Source organism: Callithrix jacchus, chromosome 9, assembly GCF_049354715.1.
Source record: "Callithrix jacchus isolate 240 chromosome 9, calJac240_pri, whole genome shotgun sequence".
Taxonomy (NCBI): domain Eukaryota; kingdom Metazoa; phylum Chordata; class Mammalia; order Primates; family Cebidae; genus Callithrix; species Callithrix jacchus.
Genome location: NC_133510.1, coordinates 133,380,085 through 133,402,256, shown reverse-complemented (window position 1 = coordinate 133,402,256; position 22,172 = coordinate 133,380,085). Strand labels below are relative to the sequence as shown.

At 48.5% G+C, this 22,172-nt stretch overlaps 1 non-coding gene across 1 annotated transcript; it reads right to left on the bottom strand.

Moving 5' to 3' along the window:
* Positions 1–21,232: 21,232 nt before the first annotated feature.
* Positions 21,233–21,396, bottom strand: LOC118144738 (U1 spliceosomal RNA). The gene has a single exon (XR_004729477.1). It is a non-coding gene; the product is annotated as a U1 spliceosomal RNA (small nuclear RNA).
* Positions 21,397–22,172: the final 776 nt, after the last annotated feature.

Sequence of the window (22,172 nt, the reverse complement as noted above, 5' to 3'; positions counted from 1 at the left end):
TTCCTGGGGCCTCCCCAGCCATGCTGAACTATGAGTCAATTCAACAGCTTTCCTTTATAAACTACACAGTCTGGGGCGCTTCTTCACAGCAGTGTGAAAATGGATTGATACAACCTCCCTCTTCTATTTTTTCATGTTGTACTTAAAAACATGGCAGGCTAGCTCTAAGATTTCTCATCTCTTGTTTTACAATATGCTTTTACCTGCCTTTGTGTCCCCAGTTTACATTCCCGGTACAAAGCATGTCCTGGAGGGAAGTTTTGGCGGGTGAGTTTGAGAGTCCATGGGGCCCAGTATGCTTGTCCCTTCCGAATTTCCTCAGGCCCCTTGACTCTCCCACTCTTAGAGCAAAGTCCCTCCCAGCTTCAGCTCCTGTTCTCACGTGGCTGGTGCTCCAGGCTTCCCAGTGAACACCTGCTGGTTCTGCCGACACTCAGGCCTGGCAGGTGCCCCTGCTTTCTGGTTGCTCCTGACAGGGGACGTTTCCACACAGGTTTGGTGACTCCAGGTGATTTGCTCCCTCCTTCCATCTGCATTTCCCATTTGTGTTTTGAAATTCCTGGGGGACACCTTGTCATCAGTTTTTTTGTAGGTTTTCGTCATGAGTTTTCCGTTTTCTCATTGTCTATTTTTACGGGGCGATTTTGAGAGCGAATAACCATGCCATTGCCCTTTTGGGATGGTACAAACCGAAAAGAAAGAGGAGAGCAGACAAGACCTGCGAGCACGAAGGTTTACAGTCGAGAGGGGATGAAGCCAATGAAAGAGGAAGCTGCAGTGTGAGAAGAGCAGTGTGGCAGGTGCCGGGAGGGTTTTCTGGAGGGTGTGAGGCTTGTGGGAAATGAGAACCTAGGAGCCTGAGACGTCCCTTGGATTTGGAAATAGGAGGTCTTGGATCATCTTAAGCAATTTTAGTGGGGACTGAAGCCAGGCAGAACAGAAAGCAGAGAGGAGGAAATGGTAAAAAAGGACACAGGACACACGGGTGACCCAGTAGTTCCATAGGTAAACACAGAAGGTGACCTTTCTGGTCCTCAAGCTTGAACCTTACATTTGCTTTATCTGAGATCCTTCCTCAGGGAAGACCTTCAGGCCTCTCAAAAAATGTATCAGAGAACTGAGACTCGCCAGATAATTGTATCTAGAAAATGAGATGCGGGAAACCTCATTCATCATGATTGCTTCCTTGACCCTCCAGAGTTCCTGTTTCTTACACAGTGATTCATTTCTTCCCTGCTACAGAAACCCCTAACACTAGTTGGTCAGGGAGATGGACCTGGGACTGACCCATCTCCTTGGCTGCAGCGCCTGACGAAAGCCTTCTTCCCTGGCTCATGGTCTCAGTGACTGGCTTTCTGTGCAGTGAGCAGTGGGACCTGGACGCAGCCCCCAGTGTTTTGGTGACACCGGCTTTCGAGGAGCCAGCATGCAAGGGAGGCAAGTGCTCTCTTCCCCATGGTGCTTTTCTCCCAGGTGTGGTCGACACTGTGGTCTGGGTGTCTGGGGCCTTCCATTCACATACAAGGCACCAGAAAGCCTGAGGCAAACCCAGAGGGAGACCCAGGGTCAAGCAGGGCCTTGTAAAGGATCAGAGATCAATTGTGTCCTTCAATGTCCTGCCCAGGCCTGTTTGGATAGGGATCAGCACCAAGACCAGGACGAGCCGGCAGCCAGCAGTGGGATCGACGGTGCCCAGTCGGGTTTTGCTGTACTGGGAGAATGCAGGGAACCAACCCGCTCCTCTCTTTCAGGGAGTTGGAGTGTGAAACACACAGAGCCTGTCTCCCTGGGTTTGCAGGAAAACAAGCCGATGGAAGGTGCGGGGGTGACTGGCTGAGACACAAGGCCCGCTGCTGTGGTGTTCTTAGCCCTGACAGTCCTCAGAAACACTTCCATTTCTTTCTCCTCCAAATGAACTGAAGTAAGCGTTATAACAATAATCAGGGAGATGATGAATGTAATTGCCAAAGTCATGCTTTACGTGGTTTTACTCCTGGGATGTCTCTAAGGACCCTTCTCCGAAAGATCAAACTGTTTCATTCAGGTGACAAGGTTCACCTTTTAAAGTCCGTCACTGCATATATGGACAGTTGAAAATGGAAATTAAGCACCTGTCCGTATGCCTTCCAATTAACCGAGAACGACTGATCATGCCCACACGACACGATGAGTGCAAATGGGGAACGTTTCACAAAAAGCCGCTTCTCTCAATAGGAGGTTGTTTTAATGTTATTTTTGTAGAAATGCACATTGTGCCAAGAGAAAGTCAAATATGTCTCTTTGGAGGCTGCCGTCTGCTTTTTCCTTTTACATGGCAAGTGGGTCCTTCCAGTCATGGGGGCTCCCATGTCACTGCACGTGGGTCCTTGAGTCATGGGGGCTCCCATGTCACTGCACGTGGGTCCTTTGAGTCATGGGGGCTCCCATGTCACTGCACGTGGGTCCTTTGAGTCATGGGGGCTCCCATGTCACTGCACATGGGTCCTTGAGTCATGGGGGCTCCCATGTCACTGCACGCGGGTCCTTTGAGTCATGGGGGCTCCCATGTCACTGCACGCGGGTCCTTTGAGTCATGGAGGCTCCCATGTCACTGCACGCGGGTTCTTTGAGTCATGGGGGCTCCCATGTCACTGCACGTGGGTCGAGTCATAGGGGCTCCCATGTCACTGCACGCGGGTCCTTGAGCCATGGGGGCTCCCATGTCACTGCACGCAGGTCCTGTGAGTCATGGGGGCTCCCATGTCACTGCACGCGGGTCCTTTGAGTCATGGGGGCTCCCATGTCACTGCACGTGGGTCCTTCCAGTCATGGGGGCTCCCATGTCACTGCACGTGGGTCCTTTGAGTCATGGGGGCTCCCATGTCACTGCACGTGGGTCCTTGAGTCATGGGGGCTCCCATGTCACTGCACGCGGGTCCTTGAGTCATGGGGGCTCCCATATCACTGCACATGGGTCCTTTGAGTCATGGGGGCTCCCATGTCACTGCACACGGGTCCTTGAGTCATGGGGGCTCCCATTTCACTGCACACAGGTCCTTGAGTCATGGGGGCTCCCATATCACTGCACGTGGGTCCTTTGTGTCATGGGGGCTCCCACGTCACTGCACGTGGGTCTTTTGAGTCATGGGGGCTCCCACGTCACTGCATGCGGGTCCTTTGAGTCATGGGGGCTCCCATGTCACTGTATGTGGGTCCTTTGAGTCATGGGGGCTCCCATGTCACTGCACGTGGGTCCTTGAGTCATGGGGGCTCCCATGTCACTGCATGTGGGTCCTTGAGCCATGGGGTCCTGTGTTGCAAGGTGTGCTCCCAGGTCACCCTCCTGTTGTACTGCATTTCCCCAGATGCTTTGATGATGGGCTTGAGCTTCAAGCAATGATGGGAGCGGGGCCGAGCCCACAGGCTGGCCGGTCTCCTGCCCTCTGGTTCCACACCATCCGCTTTCTCTGTGTCTGAGTCTTGGCCGGCTCTCAGAGCTCCCGTCTTCTATGCCCCTCCCTGCCGGTCCGAAATGTAACATCTTCATATTGTACCTGGCCAAGGGCTGCACTGTGATGTGGAATTCAGAAACGAAACCCAGGTACCTTGAGGTCAGCAGACCTCTTGCCCCGCACAGCAGACGTTTCAAAGTCGCTGTTGTGTGAAGGCTCAGAGAGCTACGAAATAATCATCAGTAATTCCACTTTCAAAAAAAAAAAAAACTGCTTCATTAGCACTGGGACTGCTACCTTTGTTTGACAACGGTGAGGTGAGTTGTCAAACTGCGACTTGTCCTTTAATTTAATCTATTTCAAGGAGCAAAGAATAGGCTGGTAGGTTGGGATGATTGTACTTCTGACATTCCTGTTTCTAAACCTCAGGATTCAGATCTTAATCTTGAAAGTCCTCCAGGCTTTAGCCAGGGCGACTGCCCTCCGTGAAAATACAATGCAGAGTTTCTAAAATAATTGTGTAGCTATGACCATTTTTTTCCCCATAAAGCATTTTCCACGTGAAGAACATCCTTTGAAGTGAGAAGCCGTGAAGCTGGCTGGGGCAAAGGTGAAGCGTGTGTGACAGAAGTTTACATTCCAGGCGGAGGGTGGGTTGCAGGGCTCAGGAAAGTCTACTGATATCCAGCGCTTTGACCTGCTCACAATAACTGCTGGCCCTGGGGTCACCGCCCTGCATTATGTGCCAACGGAGGCAGACAGACCTGATGGGTTTTCATTTGCTTTTCTAGGGGACCAGCAGGACTCGGGCCATGTGGTCACCAGTTGCTTTTGGGGTGCAAGCCCGAGGGACGGGGAACTCTGGGTGAAGGAATTCCTGCCCATTCCAGATCCCAAAGAGCGAGCGATCCTAAAATAATTCACCCAGAGACTTACGGCAGGATGGGTGTTTTTCAAAACCTCATCCAGAAGAGAAAGGGGAAAAATGAATAGTGTATCCTGAAGCTGGGATTTTAAAGGGCACAGACAGAGTAAGGGAACACCCTGCTGTTGCTATTTCTTTCTTTGTGTTAAAAAAAAAATTGCCTCTCTTGACTTTGAAAGTAGCTACTGCTTTTTCTAAAGAAAAAAAAAATCAAAGCTCTACCAACCATTTCTTTTTGACAATGGAGAGTGCGTTTTCCCCTGATGCTCAACTCATTTTGAATACAGTTCTACCAGTCTTCTAGAATACACACCATGCGTGGACTATCTTTATTATGGAAAAGCTAAGCAGACGCACAACAGGGGGAGTGGGTGTGTGAGCGGGGGAGGGGAGAGGAGGACGCCACGCACTTGTTTATTTCAGGAATGAAGGCGTCCTCCTTTGGAGGGCCTAAGCCTGCAATCCCAGGAGCTTCACCGTCCTCACAACCTCAGGGGGAGCCCCTCTTCTGAAACAGCACCCGAGACTGCCTATGCCTGGTGGCCCTTCCTGCTCAAGTTCCTCCCACAGGCAAGAAGTCAATCCCAGCCCCTCCCACTAAGCAGGCAAAGTCCGAAACCTGCTGCTGTAGGAGTGCCCATTCCTTTCCCTGCCTGCCTGGTCCATTGCTGCAGCCATGACTCGGGCCTTGCCTCAGTCACATACGAAGGGTGACGGTCCTTCTGTGTACTCATGATCAACCACCCTTTACCTGTGTCTCCATCAGAACAAACATTTTTGTTAACTTTATGTGGTATTGAATACGTATTCATATTTTTTATTACGGCAAATCAGATCGCTGTGTGACGGAGGGCATGCTGAGCTTTGAAGGAAGACGCTGGGCACAGTGGCCATTGTGTAAGGTGGGCACACGCAGGTGAGGGGGTGCCGTCCAGACAAAGGCTCGTCATCGAGGACATGGTCCTTTCTGAAAGGGGCATCCCCTTTCCCTTTCTGTGTGGAGCGTAGATCACCTGCAACCCAGCTGGCCCTCGTGTGTCGTCCTGGTGGTCGGCTGTTTGGTTCTCTCTCAAGGGCAGAGGTTAGATACACACTTACACTTGTACGTGTGAGATTACAGGTATCTTCCCAAGGCACGTATGACGCCGGCTCACGCTGCCTCCGAACATTCGTGGGCACTCACTTGGGCGCTTGCCCAGCCATTTCCCCGCTCCTTACCTGGCTCTTGTCTCAGCGCACCTGCCATCTTATCCAGCCCACTAATCGTACATATTTGATCTCCAAAAGAGTGGAAATCTTGCAGGCAGATGGGACATGCTTCCATGAACAATACGTAGTCATGATCTAAGTGAACCACGTGAAAGGAAGAAAGACCATCCCAGCCTTGAGGAAGATCAGAGGATGTGTCACAGCCACCAAGCCCTTCAGTTCAGTGAGACTCCGACACGGTCAGCTCAGAGAGGAGTCTGCTGAATGGATCAGGGTGACGACGGAGGTGGGGAGGGCCTCCTGTACTTCCTCCTCAACATGTACATATGCGTACACACACAGGCACACACGTGCACTCTCATACACACACAATGCTCTCATGTGCATACATAGATGCATTCACAAACACATGCACACACTCACAAACTCATGCACATACACACACGTACTCACCCACCTACACACATGTACACACACACTCACAAACTCATGCACATACACACACATGTACTCACCCACCTACATGCATGTACACACACACGCACACACTCACAAACTCATGCACATACACACACGTACTCACCCACCTACACACATGTACACACATGCACACACACATGTACCTACCCACCTACACACATGTAAACACACATGCACACTCAAACTCATGCACACACACATGTACTCACCCACCTACACACATGTAAACACACATGCACACTCACAAACTCATGCACACACACGTACTCACCCACCTACACACATGTAAACACACATGCACACACAAACATGTACATGCCGCTCTCCCATACACACATGCATGCACACATGCTCTCCTCCCCTTAACCACCTTCCCTCCCAGATATGTTTCACGTCTCTGATTTCAGGGTTCTTGCACCCATCACATGCTCTTCTGGAGAGGGAAACTACTCAGGGAGAGGGTTAAAGTCACGGTGGTGTTTGACAGGGACATGATTTGCTGTGGCCACACTTGATTTGAGGTCTCCATCACTGACCCTCCCTCCAGTTGGGTTGCTCTGCCTGGAGGCTGGACCGCCCAACGTCGGGAGTGAGCTCCTAGCTGTCCTCTCCTATGAGTTTATGCCGATTTTTAAATAGAAAATGGAATCAGAGCCGACTTTTCTGAAGAGCAGCCTAATAAATTATTTAATAAAAGAGAGTCCTTCAACCCACCACCCCCATTTCCTTATCAGCTGATTTTTTTTTTTGTCGTTTTCAGATTTCAAAAAAGAAGGTTAAGGTTTTGTTTCTCTTCTTCCTCATTTTTTAACACCATTTAGAACTGGGCGGCTGCCGTCTCTGGGGGGCAGCCCTTGAGTGGAGGGTGGCCTCCACTGTCCTGGCTGCCTTTGTGTGACTGGCCTCTCCCCTGAATTTCTCCTGCGTGTTCTTTTTAATTTTCCTCGTTGAAAGGAACGAGTGATCCTTGTGCTCAGATGGCGCTACTGACACCCCCAGCTGAGAATGAGTAATTATTCCCACTCCGCGGTGGCTTTGATAAGGTTCTGAGGGCTGCCTTTGGCGCAGTTGCCCAGCCTTTGTTCCGCTGAAGTTATTTTCCTCCTTAGGAAATGAAAAAAGATAGAAGATGGCAACGCCATCAAGGGAATGGGGAAACACCAACAGGTTATTAACCTCTAAAAAACCATGAATCCCCAGCCAAAGGAGGGAGGCGCCAGGATGACGCGGGTGCACGGGGAGCTTTGCGGCAGGTTTTCAGGAGCAAGGGGGGACAAAGCTTGAAACACGCCGAGGTCATTTGCATAACTCAACTTGCAGGGGTACATCTATCAAGGTGGCAGAGGGCAGTGGCGCCACTCGGTGGCTGATTTTGGGGGCTGCTGGCTTCTCTGTGCTGCAGAGACTGGCTTTTCCCACTGGAAGGCCTGGGGCTGGGCTTACTAGACCAGGGAGGGGCCTGGTTCTCCTGCTGTTGACACAAGAGGTTGGGTCTTGCAGGGTGCTTTGCAGAGCAGGTGCTACGGGCTGAATTCATCTCCCCAGATTCACACGCTAGAGTCTCAATACTCAGTACTTCAGAATCTGACTGTACTCGAATACAGGGCTTTTAAAGGCATGATTACATTAAAATGAGGCCTTCAGGGCAGGCCCTAATCAGATTTGAGTGACGTCTTTATAAGTGGAGGAGATCAGGGCATACATGTGCAGAGGAATGACCATGTGAGGATACAGGGAGGAGGCGCTGTCTGCAGGGAGAGAGGCCTCTGCAGAGACCAGCCCTGCGGACACCTTGAGCGTGGACTTCCAACCTCCAGAGTTGAGGGAGAGTTCGTTTCTGTTTAAGCCACATGGTCCGCGGTACTTTGGGATGGCCACAGCAGATGACGAGAAGAATTTAGATTTAAATGTCCCTTCCACTTTAAATAATAGAAAGGTCTTTCATCTTCAAAACCCTCCATTAAACTCTTCAACGTTGGCTGTAAAATAATTGCCTATAAGCACCATATGACAATTCCCAAAATTCCAGGGAAAGAAACTTACAGGTAAATCGATTGGTGGCCAAAGGACAATGGCGGGAACTTCTGTTGTTAGCACCTTACGCTTTTCTTTGTTGATGATGAGAAAGAAAACATAAACCACGCTCCATGGAAATGGTCCGGAATATCTGTCTTGGTGGCAAATCTGGGTTCAGAACATGCAAACCTGACTCCCTTCCTTGGGTCACTCCGACACTTGCGTCTGGATTCTGAAGATGTTTTCCATGTAATTTTCCCCTGCATTCTAGCTGCATGAAGACCCACTTGTTCTTTCCCTCTGATTTCTGATTCTGCCACAGGCACTGTTAGAATTAGAGCACTGATAAGGAAAAAAACTGGGCCAGGATTTAAATTAATGCTTTTAGACAAATATCCGTTCCATCTCCAATTCTAATGCTAATTACATTTGTGGATCAAAGACCATTCGTTAAAGTTTTGCTTTTGAAAAACAGGGAGAGATTTTACTTTCTTGTTTGATATTTTTATGGGACTTGATGGGAATGCTGGGGGGCGGCTGGTGGGGGAGACAAGAATCTATGGAAGCAGGCCTCATGCAGAGAGGGTTCGTGGGGAGAAGAGCGAGTTTCCCAAGGTTCCCGAAGCACACTTCGGAGCCTCAGAGTCCGCAGTGCTGAGGTTACCCTCTTTCCTCTGCTGCAGTGGCTGTCTTGCTTACATGAGAGGACAGTCAATATGGGGTAAAATAAAAAACATGGGAAGAACTGACCTATGAAAAACCAGGGAGGAAACTTAAATGCCTTTGACTAAATGAAAGAAATGAGTCTGAAGTGCTGCACACGGAAAGATTCCAGTTAGGTGACATTCTGGAAGAGGCAAGGCTTTGCAGACAATAAAAATCAGACGGTGCCGGGGCTGAGGGGGAGTGAGGGATGCACGGTCACAGCACAGAGGAGTTTTAGGGCCCTGGAACTCTTGTCTATGATGCTATAATGGTGGGTACATGTCATTACAAATCTGTCAAAACTCACGGAAGGTACAGCACCGAGAGTGAATGCTCACGTGAACTATGGACTTTGGGCGATAATGACGTGTCACTGCAGGTTCATCCACTGTAACTAATGGACCCTCTGGTGGGCAATGCTGATGCGGGGGAGGCTAAGCCTGTGTGGGGGCGGGGCGGAGGGATAGGAACGCTCTGTAGGTTCTGCTCAATTTTGCTGTGAACTGCTCTTTAAAAACTCTATTTAAAAGAGGTGGAAGAAAGATGGATAGAATTTTTAAGACCTAAGCAAAGTTACTTTTTGGCGTGAGACCTGCATTGTAGCTGCAGAGAACCCAACTTGTTTGGGGAGCGGAGGAGGAAATCAAAGCAAATATGACACTGAGTTGACCCCGAGAATCCGCAGAGCCTGGGGGGATTATCGGGGCAGGGAGATGGGTTTGCCAGCAGGAGGTAGCAGCATAAGAAAGGGGCAGAGGGAGGGACGGAAAATGCAGTCTGGGGATAGAATCATGAAAGGCAGTTTCTGAAATGAAGACGTAATAGCATTAAAAGCCCGGAGGAAGCTTCAACGGGAAACAGGGAAACGGCAGCCTGCAGTTACAAGAAGGGTTTCCAGGAACAAATAGGAAATGCGCACACTTAAAGGCCTCCTCCTCCATGGCAGCCGCCCCAGCTTTAGCTTACAGAGTCACGTTTTGGGGGTGCCGCGGGGGCAAATGCAACTTGTGTTTGTGTGCTTGGGGTTTGTTTACATCTTTCTTCCCCAATTCTCCTCGCCTGTCCTCAGCACCAGCCACAAACTTCTGACTCATTCACTTGTTCATGGAATGACTATTCAAAGAGCCTGCCTCCTAGACAAAGACACTCAACCAGTAAACAAACGCCCAGATAAAGTTGTTCCCAGTAGTAAACCAGGGGTAGGGGGTGGGCTGCAGGTTTGTTCAAATCAGGGCAGGGCAGGGAGGAGGCAGTCCTGGCAGGCTTCCTAGAGGAGGCCACATTGGAACAGAGGCCTGGATGGGAAGAGTTGGAAACCATGTGGAGATCTGAGCAGAGAATTCTAGACAAAGGTGGGGGCAAGAGTGAAAACCCCAAGGCTGGAACATTCCAGAAACTCACCAGAAGCGCAGCATTCGAGCCTCAGCACAGAAAGCGTAAAGGTTGTGGGGTTGTTGGGGTCAGGGTCGGGGGTGGCACTCTAGCTTCTGTTGGCTGCTGTCCCTAGTTCAGGAAACTCCTAAGTCTTGAGCCAACAGGGTGGCTGGTCACCTCCACCACAAAGGCCAGATCCCGTTGGAGCTGGGGCTCTGTAAGGGGCTGTGTTTGACATTAACCGGGGAGCCATGGAGCGCAAGCATGAGCTGTGAACCGTATTGCAGATTCCGGCTGTGGGAGCATAATTCTCTGGGTGGCCTGATGCTTGGAGCTGGATGTGGCATGAAACCCATGCACACTTGGCCCACAGAATCCTCCTCCAGTGTTCCCGCCATGGGCCAGGTGCCGCCTGCATCTCCCCTCCAGGCCTCATTTCCCATGGGGTTCTCCCTGCTCTCTGAATTCCAGTGAAAGCCTCAGCTCCCGTGGCCTGCCCAGCACTGCTAATGTCCGGAAAGGAGACAGACTCTGTGGTTCTTGCCTGGGCTATGCATCCTGGTGGCCTCTGGAAAATGCCGGGCGGTCCCTGAGTTGACTAAAAGCTTCCAGGAGTGGTTATGGGATGAGGTGCTGCCCCAGTGCCTTTCTAAGAATGGTGCTTGTAGCTATCACGGTTCCTTGCGAAAGTAAACCCCTGAACCCCTCCCCCCGCCCCACTACCAAGTCCACGGTCTTTCTGCTATCTGCACCTGTCTCACTTTCTCCTGTATTGATGGAGAGAACGCTCCTTCCCACAATCAACAGCCAGACCCTCCTCCTATTTTCCGGACACCTCTGCTCTCCACCACACAATGGCTGTGCCTTCTGCTGACCCTTCATTTTCCTGAAAAATCAATCTCTCCTCCAGTGGGTCATTTTCTTCCACATACTGACTCGCCTCATCTACTCCAGTGAGTCATGAACCTGCTGTCCTGCACACCAGCTGTCACTCCTGCCCATGCCAGCTTCGCTTCACAGCACGCCGTGCACAAGCTCAGCCTGACCACCTCACGCCCACTCCTCGGTCCACTCCTCCAGCCTCTGGGTCTGGCTCCACTGCTACCCGACACATCCAGCTCTCTGCAGAACGCTGGTTCCTTCCAACCCGATGGCCACTTTTTTCTTTTTCTTTTCCTTAGTTTTGAAAATGGATACTTAATATTCTTACATATTTATCTGACCATGTGATACGTGGTTACGTGCATACAATGTACAGTAATTGAACCGGGGTCCTGGGGCTGTCCCTCAGCCCGGTGCTTACCATTTCTACGTGTTGGGAACATCTGGAGCCCCTTCTTCTGGTCATTTTGAGATAGGCCACACATTGCCTGCTCTGCTCCCAAACACGAGAACTTCGTCCTTCTCGCTAACTGTGTGCTCCAGTCTCTCGTGGGGCATCGTCTTACTGTGAAGTTCAGCGACATTGCACGTGACCACCTCGCTTCCTACTCCTTGAAGCAGTCCTTTCCCTCCACCTCCAGGCCCCCCATTTCCTCGTCTTCCCTCACTGCCCAGCCACTCCCACGCCAGGGACCTCCTGGGCCTCGCTTTCCTTCTAGTCTGTGCGCAGAAGTTCCCGGAGGTCATTCCCGGCTCCCCCTCTCTTCTCACTCTGACGTCTTCCTAGAGATGAGATCATCCAACCCCGTGTCTTTGTATGCTCTTTGCCTGCGAAACAGGCCCAAATTTACATATCTCTCCCCCAAACCTGAGCTCCAGACTCATGTATCTTACTGTGTGCCTGTACCTCTACTCGGAAATTGAGTTTTGGGGCAGAATTTGGAATTGCCTTCCTGAAATCGACCCCCGTAGAGTGGCATGCACCTCAACTGCCCACATCTGTAAACGCCACTGCCCCTGCCTGGTCTAAGCCCCACCCTACCCAGCCTGGCCCCTGCCATTACAGCCTCCTAAATGGTTCCCAGTCTGTTTTCCAAACAGTCGCTGAAAACCCTTTATTGGGCCTTTTCTTCTGAGGAAGTTGCGGCCGGGGGCTGTGGAGCTGTGGGCCGCCGCTCTCACTCCTGACTCAGTGCTGTTGGCCTTCGCCAGTGAACCACGCTGGACCGTGGCTTTTAAAGACACGGGAAAACTCTCATGGGGCCAGAGGTGGCAATTCACCGAGTTCGAGTCTCCCTAATGAGCCTCAATGTGAAATCCCTGGAAAAGGTGCGTACTGACTCGACCAGGACCGCAAAGGCAGGGAATCTCCAAGTGAAAGGCCCAGCGCAGATAGCTGCCTCCCCAGCCTTTGAGAATCACCACACAAAAAGCTCCTCGGAGTGAAGGTTCTATGACAGGGGCTTGCTTCCAGAGGAGAACACACCCACGACTCACCAACCCACACAGCCCTCTGGAGACTGCTAAGCAGATCATTCCCATCAGTGTGGAGCCAGGAGTCGGGGTTGAAGTCACCATTGCAGACAGTCACGTGGACTCTTTTAATACACTGATTGGCAGTTTAAGAATATCCTTTATTGGGCCGGGAGCAGTAGCTCACACTTGTAATCCCAGCACTTTGGGAGGCTGAGGCAGGCAGATCACTTGAAGTCAGGAGTTTGACACCAGCCTGGCCAACATGGTGAAACCCCATCTCTATTAAAAATATAAAAAATTAGCTGGGTGTGGTAGCAGGCACCTGGGAGGTGGAGGTTGCAGTGAGCTGAGAGCACGCATTGTACTCCAGCCTGGGTGACAGGAGTGAAATTCCATCTCAAAACAGAAAAACAAAACAAATCCCTTATTGGTTTCTCAAAGGTCTGAGAATAAACTCCCGCCCCTCCCCCACCTGCGGGCCCCAGACCCGGCGCTGCCACATGGCCACCGTCATCTCCTGCCACCATGCTCCCTGCACGCCATGGGGCTCCAGGCGGCCTGGGCATTCGACACATGCCCTTCCCTCTTTCTGGAATGTTCTTTTGGTATCTCTCCTCACAGTCACATTAACTCTCACTTCCTCAGGCGGCCCTTCACTACGGCTCTGTGAAAAGCAGGTCCCCGCCACTCCCTGTCACGGCACCCCAGGCCCTGTCTGTGTTCCAGAATGTGCTCCTTATGCACCTGCTCACATGCTTGCTGTCCATCACCGGGGGACTCTGGTGGGGTCCTTCCTGCCTTTTTATCCTACCCCCAGCATGCGGCTCATGGCCGTGCTCATGAACAAGTATAAGCCATAAACAGATTTCCTCTCTGTCCCCGACTCCACACACCTGTGCTGCCTCTCACGCTTACATAGCACTTTGTGTCTACCAGTCATTCAGTAATAATCATCCGACAAATATTTACCGAGGTCTCCTGTCAGGTCCTGCCGGGGATTACAGATGAAAAGAGGAAGTGAGTCTTCACTGTGCCTCGAGGTTGCTCGCCGTCCAGCTGGGAAAACAGACCCAAACGCAGACGAATCGGACCCCATGTGGTCACCCGGCAGCTGGTAGATATGCATGTGCCCACGAAGAGAGAGTGACTGTCACAGCCTGAGGTGGAGGGTTTGGCCATTTGAGGAGAGGATGAAGAGGAGGGAGGGGGTCAAGGCTCCTGGGGCGGTAGCCCAGGTGTGTGGGCGGACAGAGGGGCCAGCTCCGAAAATGCCCCTGCAGGAGGAAGAGGATCTCCAAGTCAGATGTGCGGAGCAGCAGTGCCCGCAGGACATCCAGGTGGGGCCCGGCAGACACTTGGATAAATGAGCCTGGAGATGGGGGAAGTCTCGGGTGGGGCTGTGGAATGAGACTCAGGAGCCAAGGATGGAAGCCCCGGGACAAAACGTCTTCAGAGCATTCTTTAAACTGAAGAATCTGTTCAATTAGAGAGAAAATGTCGTTCAGATGATTCAACCATTTCCCTGTGTTTCATGTATCAACTTGTAATCGGTAAATGAAGAGAATATGAAATGCAGCCCATAGCCTCCACAGCGCTCCTGAAATTGGAAGGGGAGCCGCCAGTGACCGCCTTCCTCCATGAGTTGCCTGGCTTTGCCTGTTGTTCCTCTCATATTCCTTCGCTGGGCCTGGAGTCCTGTGTTAAGGCGCTTTGTTCAGCCTCCTTATCACCTCCAGACTCCACACTCCAGAAGAGCAAAGGCCTTTCCCTGCAAACACAACCTCGAGGTAGGTCTCCTACACCCTCTCCCTTCCAGACGCTCTCCTACAAGGGCCTCCCACAGATAGATTTGGTGGCAGCTGAGGTTCGTGACCTACAAGGGCCTCCCACAGATAGATTTGGTGGCAGCCGAGGTTCGTGACCTGGCCCAAACCATCAGCCGGAGAGCGGTGGAGGGAAAGGAACATGGGCTTTGGAAGTAGACGAGGCTGGATCTTAGTTTCATTAGCATCACTCAGTCTCCACATTTGTAAAGTGGAAATCAGCACAGGTGCATCATTGTCTGGTAATGAGTCTCGTACACTTGAGTCTCAGATTAGATTAGATTATACTTAGTCTCAAACCAATCCCTTCGGCCCCGTGTGTGCATTTGCTATCTCTACCACCTCGCTTCCTTTTTATTTACTAAAGGTGGGATTAGAAGCACAGCCTGCGACGCCACAGAAAGATCTGTGAACACACACCTTGGTCTGAGATATTTGTTGATGCCCAAATGCGAAGCTCCCACATGAAATATCAAAAATGAGCCCGTTAACCTTTTGTTAATCAGAAAAAACAAGCAAGTCTTACTTAATGGGTGATGATTTGCTTTATGGACTCAAAAATCTCAGATAGGGTAGATTTAAGGCATTTATGTCTTACTGTAGATTTCTAGACCCTTAGATGAAATCCACAAGAAGCGAGGTAGAGGCATATTTTTGTATTTTCATAGCTCAAAACAACAGAGCTTAAACATAGCCCGTTTGTCCACTTAACTCCTTTATGCAACTCCATGAATTCTGGCAAATTCTCCAGACAAGACAGTCATAACGGAGAAGAAACCACATTCCTCCTTTTGTGTGTGTGTGGTGGCAGAACCAGACATGTTGGAGAAACACGTCCAAGGGGGTGAGCCCTGTTAGGGAGAGCGGGGATCAAAGAGCTGAGATGGCCCATGCATACCTTGGATGACAGAGAGAGCTGTTTTATGATTGGAAGTTAAAAAGCCCCATAAGATCCCAGGTGCCTGGAAACGAGATGACAGACTCCAGCAGGAGGGAGGCCACAGCTGCGGGCGTCTGTGCCTCTACAGATGCTTTAAAGAGGTAGAAGATAAGACCGGAGTTGTATCTGGAGCACGTTGCTTCCATTTAACCCTACCTCAGGACTGGAGTGGATGAGTGGGGTCATGCGTCATCCGAATTAAAGGCTGTTGAGCTGGAGCCAGTGGAGGGGGTGCCAAAGGAGTGGAGGGGGTGCCAAAGGAGCGCAGGACACCTGCTTCCCCCACCCCTTCTCCAGCAGGTCTTCACGGTTTGCGCACTGGAGAGAGGAGCTGCTTCACCTGGGAGGATGTAGGAGCTACACAGCTCCGCCCATCAAGATTGACAGAACCTCCCTACCCGCAACACAGTATCTTACAGAAGACATGAATCTATTTCTCTCTCATGTAAAAGCAACCTGCAGGTGGGCAGCTCAGATTAATACAGCATGCAGAGAGTTTCAGGCATCCGTGGACTTTGTGGATGTTATGTCTGCTATTTCTAGGGTGTGGAGCTTGACTGCCTAGTCCAAGAAGGCTGCAGGACCTCCAGCTCTCTCTTCTGCATTCCATGTGTTCCAAACACAAGGAAGAGGCAAAGAAGATGTCAGGAGCCAGCAAAGCTGTCTTCTAAGACAGCTTCACGAAAGCAGCCTCACGCTTAACTCTGTTATCTCAGTGGCCAGAGCACGTTCACATGGGCACACCTAGCTCCGTGGACTGTCCTCTTCTAGACAGCCAGACACTGTCAAGGAACCGTCTCCAGGCTGCTGACCAGCAACGAGAGAGCTATTGATGAAACTCCTTCGGCAGCTCTAGGAGTCTTTGATAACTTGGAGTCCTCAGTTTCCAGGTGCACACGTGGAATATATACGTAGCAAACCTTATGTCTGCTGCTGATGCACGAAAAAGAAGTAAAATATTGCCACACAATTACCAGACAGTACCTGAGAGAGTCTCTGACAACTCGGAGCCCTCAGCTTCCATGCACACACGTGGAATACATACATAGCAAATCTTAAGTTTGTTGTTGATGTATGTTAATGAAATGAAAAGACTTAAAATATTGCCACACAATTACCAAACAGTACCTGAGAGAGTCTCTGACAACTCGGAGCCCTCAGCTTCCATGCACACACGTGGAATACATACATAGCAAATCTTACGTTTGTTGTTGATGTATGTTAATGAAATGAAAAGACTTAAAATATTGCCACACAATTACCAAACAGTACCTGAGAGAGTCTCTGACAACTCGGAGCCCTCAGCTTCCATGCACACACGTGGAATACATACATAGCAAATCTTACGTTTGTTGTTGATGTATGTTAATGAAATGAAAAGACTTAAAATATTGCCACGCAAGTACCGGATCGTATTTAAGAGAAGCCTCTCGTCGTGGAGTTAGTCCACTGAACAGATGAAGAAACAAGAAAAAACAGTATTAACATTTTGCAAGCCTTCTCGAAATAATGGACCCAGCATGGAATACAAAATAAAAGACAATCAAGCGTCGTGCGCCTCCTGCTGAGAGAACATCTCACACAGATAGTTTTCCTGTTAAAAAACATTGAGCTTCACGAAGCCCACCACTCCAACAACCAATCCACAAAAAAACACAGGGGACAGAGAAAATATTAAACAACACCCCGTACGTATGTGATTAGCAAAACAGAAAACTAGGAAACAGGACAAAAGAAACTGGTTTCTTCCACAAATACTGAAGGAAAAAAATGGCTGGGAACTCCAGAGATGAAAACCGGGCCCAGCCAGTCAGCAGGCACGGAGCAGTTCAGCTCCCGGTTCAAACCAGCAAGCAAAACCTCAAATCACAGAGCCGTGGTCTGCCCCACGTGAGTTTTAGGAGACGATTGGAAATCTGAATACTGAGTGGATTTTTGATGATATTAAGGAATGACTATTTTAGGATCATGGCATCGTGGTTATGTTAAAGAAAGCGTCCTTATCTGTTAGAGACACGTACTGAAATATTAACGAATAAAATGTGGTTTCTAGGATTTGCTTCAAGATAATAAAGGAGTGGGGAAAGTGGACGGAGGTATAGATGCAGTCAGATTGGCTGTGAGATGACAACTCTTCAAGCTGAGACACTCACTGTTCTCTCTCTCTCTGCAGCTGGGAGTTTGTGACACTACTCTGTGCACTTGTTTAAGTTAAAATATTCCATAATAGGCCGGGCGCAGTGGCTCACATCTGCAATCCCAGCATTTTGGGAAGCCAACACGGGAGATTGCTTGAGGTCAGGAGATTGAGACCAGTCTGGGCCACACAGTGAGGCCCTGTCTCTACAAACAAATTAAAGATTAGCTGGGCATAGTGGTGCACCTGCAGTCCTACCTACTCTGGAGGCTGAGGTGGGAGGATCACCTGAGCCTGGGAGGTGGAGGTTACAGTGAATCTTAATTGTGCCACTGCACTCTAGTCAGGGTGACAGAGCAAGGCCTTATCTCAAATAAAATAAATAAAATAAAATATTCCATAATAAATAAAAATAGAACAAAGTAGAATGATTTATAATCCTTTGGGTATATACCCAGTAATAGGATTTCTGGGTCAAACTGTTCTGATTCTAGATTCTTAAGGAATCGCCACACTGTCTTCCACAATGGTTGAAATAATTCACACTCCCACCAACAGTGTAAAAGCGTTCCAGTTTCTCCACAGCCTCGCCTGCATCTGTGTTTCCTGACTTTTTAATAATCGCCATTCTAAGTGGCACGAGATGGCATCTCATTGTGGCATGCACACATATGTTCACTGCAGCACTACTAACAATAGCAAAGACTTGGAACCAACCCAAATGCCCATCAATGATAAACTAGATAAAGAAAATGCGGTACATACACACTATGGAATACTATGCAGCCATGAAAATGAATGCGTTCATTCCTTTGCAGGGATATGGATGAAGCTGGAAGCCATCAATCTCAGCAAACTAACACCAAACAGAAAACCAAACACTGCATGTTCTCACATGGGGCCTGTCGGAGGGTTGGGGGCAAGGGGAGGGAGAGCATTAAGACAAATACCTAATGCATGTGGGTCTGAAAACCTTATGACGGGCTGATAGGTGCAGCAAAGCACCATGGAACATGTATACCCATGTAACAAACCTGCACGTTCAGCACATGTATCCCAAAACTTAAAGTAAAATTAAAAAAATAAACTCAACAATAAGAAAAGAAAACAAAATAAAGGGCAAGACAAAAACTACTGAGTTCTTCCAAGCGGGAGGCTCTTGGCCAACTTTCTCAGGTATTGGGTGAGGCTCCAGCCAAATGCGTAGCCATCCTGGCTGGCCCCTGATGGGCTTCCTCAGCCTCCACTGTGGACTTGAGAGGTCAAGTTGAAGACTCGCTGCTGCTGCTGCTGCTATTCAAAGAGAGAAGAACCTGGGTCTAGCCGGGTTCATTGTCAAGCCTTCCTTCCACATTCACAGGAGAAACTGGGCAAGGTAAGATGTTCCAGATACAAGCCCTGAGACGTGACTGAGCTACAGAAATAATCACAGAAAAATGATCTCACTCATACTGGGAGAGTGGCAGGGAAGGAGGCAGGGCCCACATACGAAAGACACTATAGTTTCTTCCAACAGGCAGTTAGCAGATCATGTCTAAAATGGATACTATATCACCAAGCAGTGCTGCAAACACCTTTTTCAAATGGAAATGGACCAGAGATGGCTGCAGTAATCCAGCATGCTTTCTCCTGGGAAAGCACACAAGGAGTCCTGGGGCCCTAAGAGACAGGAAAAGGGAGGCTTCTTAAATTGTAAACACTGGATACTCTTCCTTATGTGCGTCTTTTACAGATTCAAACTTTGTTTCAGATGAAGGTTAAAAACAAGCAACAGCAGTAACAACAAAAGGCAGAATGTGGCCCAACCCGTAATCGAGGGGAAATTCCTGGACTGCCCTTGCTTTTACTGTTAACGAAGTGGCTAAAAAGACACGAATTAAATACTGAACTGAAGAAGCTAAGAAAAAACAAGAAAGTAATGAATAAATAGGTGAAATGGTAAAAGAAATAGTTGCATAGAAAAGAGTTAAGGAATAAAAGGCAGAATTGATAAAGAACCACAGCTTTGAAAAGGCTAAGACAGATAAATCTCTTGGCAAACCCCCGCAAGAGAGAGCAAGAGAGAGAGAGAGAGAGAGAGAGAGAGAGAGAGAGTGAGAGAGCGAGAGCAAGCGAGAGAGAGCGAGAGAGAGAGAGAGAGAGAGCGAGAGAGAGTGAGAGAGAGAGAGAGTGAGAGAGCGAGAGAGAGAGAGAGCGAGAGCGAGCGAGAGAGAGAGAGAGCGAGAGCGAGCGAGAGAGAGAGAGAGAGAGAGAGAGTGAGAGAGCGAGAGAGTGAGAGAGAGAGAGAGCGAGAGAGAGAGAGAGAGCGAGAGCGAGAGCGAGAGAGAGAGCGAGAGAGAGAGAGCGAGAGCGAGAGAGAGAGAGAGAGAGAGAGAGCGCGCGAGAGAGAGAAACTAAATTTTGCATGACAGAAGTAAGACAAAATACTTAGTAATACGGCAGAGATTTTTAAAACGTAGAGTACCAAGTATACCTTCGTACCAACGGACACTTACTATCTGCTTGAAAGGAGCAATTACCAGGGTCAAATAAAGAAGTAGAAAATCGGGATGATAATGATTCAAAATGAGAAGGATGTGAACAATTTACCATCCAGCCCTCTAGAAACAGGTAAATCCTTTGTGATTTAAACTATTCTGAAGCCTAGAAAAAAACACAGAAAATGTTCTAGTATATTCTACAAGACTGATAAAATTCTGACACCGAAATCTAATGAGCATAGCAATATACATATATATATTTAAAACATACAATTATAAATCCAAACTAATATTTTTAGAAATGTATCTAACAAACAGAGAAAGCAAACTTGCCCTCAGAAGTGAATTTGTTTCCCATAAGGGCTTTTTTTAAAACTGTTGAACTTCCCAGAACCTTTAATATATTAAGATAAGAGTTTTACAACTTTTATGTGCATACGAATTCCTGGTAAAGCTTGTTAAGACGTAGGTTTCCAGACCTGAATCATAGATTTTTAGTGAATAAAGCCTGAAAATCTGAGTTTAACAGGCACCTCAGGTAACTTGGATTCAGGTGGTAAAAGCACCGCACTGAGGAGGGGCGTCTTCATGCAGACGCTTCCCAGAGCCGTTCAGTAGAATTGCCTTTGTCAGAGCTCCAGCGAACACTTCCACAATTATGTTCTAGACAAACAGGTTAAGAAATACCCTTTGAGCTTAATCACTTTTGCAAATAAGAACAATAAAATTCAACATTTACTGTCAACAAATTGAATCCATCAGTGAATTAAAGAATGATATATCATGACTAAACTGTTTTTATTCCAATCATAAAAGGACGAAATGACATCGGAAACGTTACTTAAAAGGCAATTTGTATATGCATTAGTTATCTACCATTGCATAACAAATCACCTCAAAACTTAGCGGCTTAAAGCAACAGGTACGTATTTTATCACAGTTTCCATTATGTACCCACAGCAGTTTAAGTGGCTGTAGCTTAGAGTGTCTTTCACGAAGTTTTAGTCAAGAAGTTGACATGGCTGCAGCCATCTGAGGCTTACATGGGGTGGAAGACTGGCTTCCAAGATGGTGCCCTTGGAAGGCACCCACAGCTGCAGGCTGGAGGCCTCAGTCCCTCGCCACGTGGCACTTTGAGGATCCTCACAACATGGCAGCTAATTCCCCCACAGCAAGTCCTTTGAGATATTTTGCAGCTTAGCTTTGGAATTCGTGCTTTGTCATTCCACAATCATCTACTGATTACATGGGTCAGCCCTACATGATGAGGAAGGGGGCTTCATGGGTGTGAGTGCCTGGATTTGAGAATTAATGTTTATTTTATTTTATTTTATTAATTTTTTTAATAAGAGGCCAAGGGAGAGTGTGAACGCAGCCCCCCACTACCACAAATCATGCAGTCAAGTTTCCCACGTTTGGGGAAATCACAGGGGTCTGCGCATCCGGAGTGCAATGGATAAGCCTCGCCCCGGGAAAACCACCTTCGTGATCCTGGCATCTCCCCTGCCAGGTAAGTATTTATTGGGCATTCTATTGAAGGCTAACTGCTAAAATAGGTAAAAGGATGAAAACTATGATTCAGTCATTAAATGGCAAAAACGCTAAGGAAACTTGATAATTATTACTGTTTTCTCTTGGCTGTTGACAGAAGGAAGTGCTAACATAGTAAGACATATATAGCAAGAACTAGAAACATGAAATTGTTGGAACATGAAAGGCAGTTACAATTAAAGAGCAACAAGTGATATCTGCTGGGACCAGGGACATTCAACACTGTCCCGGGCTGGCTGCCTAATTCAGCAAGGTGAGGAAGAAGGTCATCGTGACAAACAGTGAGAAGGAGAAACGAAACTGTCACCCATGTATTCAGTCTCTCTCTGAAGGAAATTCCAAGTCTATACTGAAAGGGAGAAAAGAAAACTCAACAGCATGAAGGCATAAATTAATACATGTAGGGTATACACAATCAATATTTAATGAAGCATTTACTAACATGTCATATTTATTAAAGGTTACTTGAAGAGAAAAATGCAAGGCAATAGCTAAAAATACGTTCAAATAGGAAATATGAGGAGGACCTATTTTAGTAGATACCAAAAATCCCCAAACAATAAATATATTGAGAGACGCCCACACAGGTCACTCAACAGCACAAGAGAGAGTTTGCAATCAGGCCAATGAATCTCTGTCTAGACCTCTTACTTTTGGAAGTGATTCTGTACCTAACCCCAGATTTATAGTTTTCTATGCCTAAGGATGTATGTGCAGAATAGTTTGTAATAACCAAAATCAAA